The sequence below is a fragment of the Coenobita brevimanus genome, chromosome 12 (assembly GCF_032717465.1).
Source record: "Coenobita brevimanus isolate Jiangsu-jjx chromosome 12, ASM3271746v2, whole genome shotgun sequence".
Lineage (NCBI taxonomy): Eukaryota > Metazoa > Arthropoda > Malacostraca > Decapoda > Coenobitidae > Coenobita > Coenobita brevimanus.
In genome coordinates this window covers 16,406,258-16,409,918 of record NC_136965.1, presented here as the reverse complement: position 1 = coordinate 16,409,918, position 3,661 = coordinate 16,406,258, and positions in this window count along the sequence as shown.

Sequence of the window (3,661 nt, the reverse complement as noted above, 5' to 3'; positions counted from 1 at the left end):
TACCGGTGTGGTTTTTTTGTTGGTGTATTTCTGGCAATTTACCAACTTGTGCTGCACTTACACAAGACTATGGGCCACATCAGCGGTGTGAGACAACAGCGAGCTGCCAGAACGAGGCAGCGTGTGTCTAGCAGCACAAATGAACGGGTAAGGCGTGTGAAAATAGGAAGCCTGTGCTGGTGTCAATATGGCAGGTGAGACAGTGTGTGGCGTGAGGTGTGGCTGCGTGAACCTGACGCTGTGCCATTGTTTTGGTCAATACCATCAATATAGTTCAGGCACCTTTCATAGACGGAAAATGTTGTCATGTTGCAGCTAATTCCTTACAGATCAAATCAGTCTTAGAGACACTGACATTACATCACTTAATCAGCACTTTATGGTTAGCATCGTGTTATCGTATCATGTGCCTATCACCTCCCTTCCTGCTGGAGAGGGGGCACCCACCACCATTACCAGAGACTCACTTTACCACCACCACCACCACCTAACCAGCACTAGCACCGCCACCAAGTAGTCACCTCCCATCCACCACTGCCACCACCACCCAACCATCACCACCACCTGACCACCCTACCACCACCACCACCACCACCACTCCCCACACCACGTCCCAACCCAATTTGTGTAGGTAGATGCAGTGTGGTATAATATGGGTTTCTTTGTTAATGGCGAGTAGTTGTAGCTTGTCCACTACCTGCAGGTATTATTATTATTATTATTATTATTATATTATTATTATTATTGTCATTATTATTATTATTATTATTATTATTATGATTATTATTAAATATTAAGGGTAAAATTACCTGCGTCGATGGATGTCAGGATTCTCCACATGAGTGTCTGTACTCTGTAGTGAAGAGTGATGCACATGAATTGCAAGTGTTGTGATCGTTCTTGCGTGTGTCTGTGTGTGTGTGTGTGTTTCAAAAAGTCGAATTGCCTTAGTGCAAACTAATCATGACAGGTAATGATAAAGCAAAGGGTTTAACGATGTGCAATTGGCCACGTCATTCAGTGATTAGCCAGACTCAGATTGGACCTACGGGGACCAGAGGAAGGTGTTGTGTGTGTGTGTGTGTGTGTGTGTGTGAGAGAGAGAGAGAGAGAGAGAGAGAGAGGAACGGGAAGAAAGAGGGTGGAAGGGATGAGGGATACGCAGGGAAAGCAGAGAAGAGAAATTTGAAGGAAGGTAAGGAAGACGGGGATGGAAGCGAAGGAAACAGAGGAAGGAGAGGGAGAGAAAAAGACCGAGTTTGTGAGAGATATTGTGAGAGTTTGTGAGAGATTGTGAATAAATGAAGGCTTGGGTTTGGGCATGAGAGGAAGGTGGGGATGAGTGATAGTGGAATGACTGGCAGGCGATTGGATAGGAGGGATGATGATGATGATGATGAAGAATATAGGCTTTGATCAGACACACACACACACACACACACACACACACACACACACACACTGCAACGCCTCCCCCCTACACACATGTACTAAAAATAATCCTCTTTTCAAACTAACCCCTCCGGCAGCAACACACAGGTACTTTACACGAGCCACGGGGCATTACCAGTCAGAGTAAGTGAGCCGAGTGCCGCGGTAACACAGATGTCAACAGCAGCTGCCGGGGAGGGAAAGAACGAGAGAGTATACCAACCAACACAGTCACAGTAATATTCATGTTCCACGTATATATCTCACTTGCTGTATTGTACTTCTTCCTGTTTGGTCTTCATTGACAACCTTCTTTTTAATCTACCGGGTACCTCGTTTGTCTGTGTTGCCTGCCGCCGCTTCCTGTGTGTTGATCACCCCCACACACTCACAGCACACAGTAACACCACTCACTCTGTCAGTTCCCATCCTCACTCGCGCACATCCACACCATATCAAACTTCCATCCTCATGCCAATCCCCCTCCACCCCACAACACACTCCTTCATTCCCTACCCACACCCACACCCAACTGAAACCCACAATAAACGCCCCCACGCCAAAAAAACACCCATGCATCTCCCCCGGGCAAGAGAGAAACATACGATCGTCTCTCTCATTTAGCACACACAGCCACAGCCAAACAGCCCTTACCCTACACACCCCTACCACCTCTGACAGTACATACACAATCAAAATACAATCCCACACATCCCCACATCCTCCTAAACCCACAGTCATCCTTCCCCACACCCACAGTACACCCACAAATCTCCTCCCCCAGCAAGGTAAAAACATATTCGTTCATAACAGCACTTCCAATGACACTATTACCAATACACTTACACTCCCAGTATATCCCCAACACCCACACCCACACCCACAAACCCCCACCTAAACCCACAATAAACCTCCTACACGCCCACAACACGCCCACACTTCTCTTCTCCGGCTTTTATCCCTTTTAAACCCTGTCATCTATCCCTTTCAGCCCCTCTCACGTATCCCTTTCAGTCCCTCTCACGTATCCCTTTCAGTCCCTCTCTTACCGCCTCACTCACTGTCTTCTCTCTCTTTTCTCTCTTTATTCTCTCTCTTTCAGCAGTCTAGCCCTCTTTTCTCTTTCTAATTCTTTTCTAGCCCTCTTAGTGCCAGCCCAGCCTCGTTGGTTAGCTGGTGCCCCTCTCATCCTACCTCTCCCCTCCCTTCTCTCTCTCTCTCTCTCTCTCTCTCACACACACACACACACACACACACACACACACACACACACACAATCTTTTTTAATACAACTCAGTGCAATGGTGTGGGCCAGGGCTGTGCCTAATGCCTGCGTGTTGAATTATTTTTCCCGCCAAAATTCAAGCCAGTTTACGACAAAGGCGATTTTCATGTAATAACACGACAGAAATAGACCTAATAGCGGGAGAGAGAGAGAGGAGGAAAGGAGGAAAATCTAAACTTGTATGTGTGTGTGTGTGTGTGTGTGTGTGTGTGTGTGTGTGAGAGAGAGAGAGAGAGAGAGAGAGAGAGAGAGAGAGAGAGGAGGGAAGGAGGAAAATCTAAACGTGTGTGTGTGTGTGTGTTTGTATGTGTGAGAGAGAGAGAGAGAGAGAGAAAGAGAGAGAGAGAGAGGAGGGAAGGATGAAAATCTAAACGTGTGTGTGTGTGTGTGTGTGTGTGTGTGAGAGAGAGAGAGAGAGAGAGAGAGAGAGAGAGAGAGGAGGGAAGGATGAAAATCTAAACGTGTGTGTGTGTGTGTGTGTGAGAGAGAGAGAGAGAGAGAGAGAGGAGGGAAGGAGGAAAATCTAAACGTGTGTGTGTGTGTGTGTGTGTGTGTGTGAGAGAGAGAGAGAGAGAGAGAGAGAGAGAGAGAGAGAGGAGGGAAGGATGAAAATCTAAACGTGTGTGTGTGTGTGTGTGTGTGTGAGAGAGAGAGAGAGAGAGAGAGATGTAGGCAAAAAAAGATGTCATCGGATTGAGAGGGTTAAGGGTGGTATTCTGGGAGCCTGGATATTTCGCAACTCCCCTTCGTTAGCGATTTAATTTGCACTTTACACCTCAGTAATATTTGGCATGTTGTTGACAAAAACCATGTCGGTATTAAAACGATGCAAATGGCCTACAGGAGAATGGTAATGTGTAATGTACGGGATAAATGGCTTAGGTAAAGGTGCTACGAAGCCTGCTAGTGGCTGCCAGTGTAAGGCAGCTCTGTGATACCGCTGAT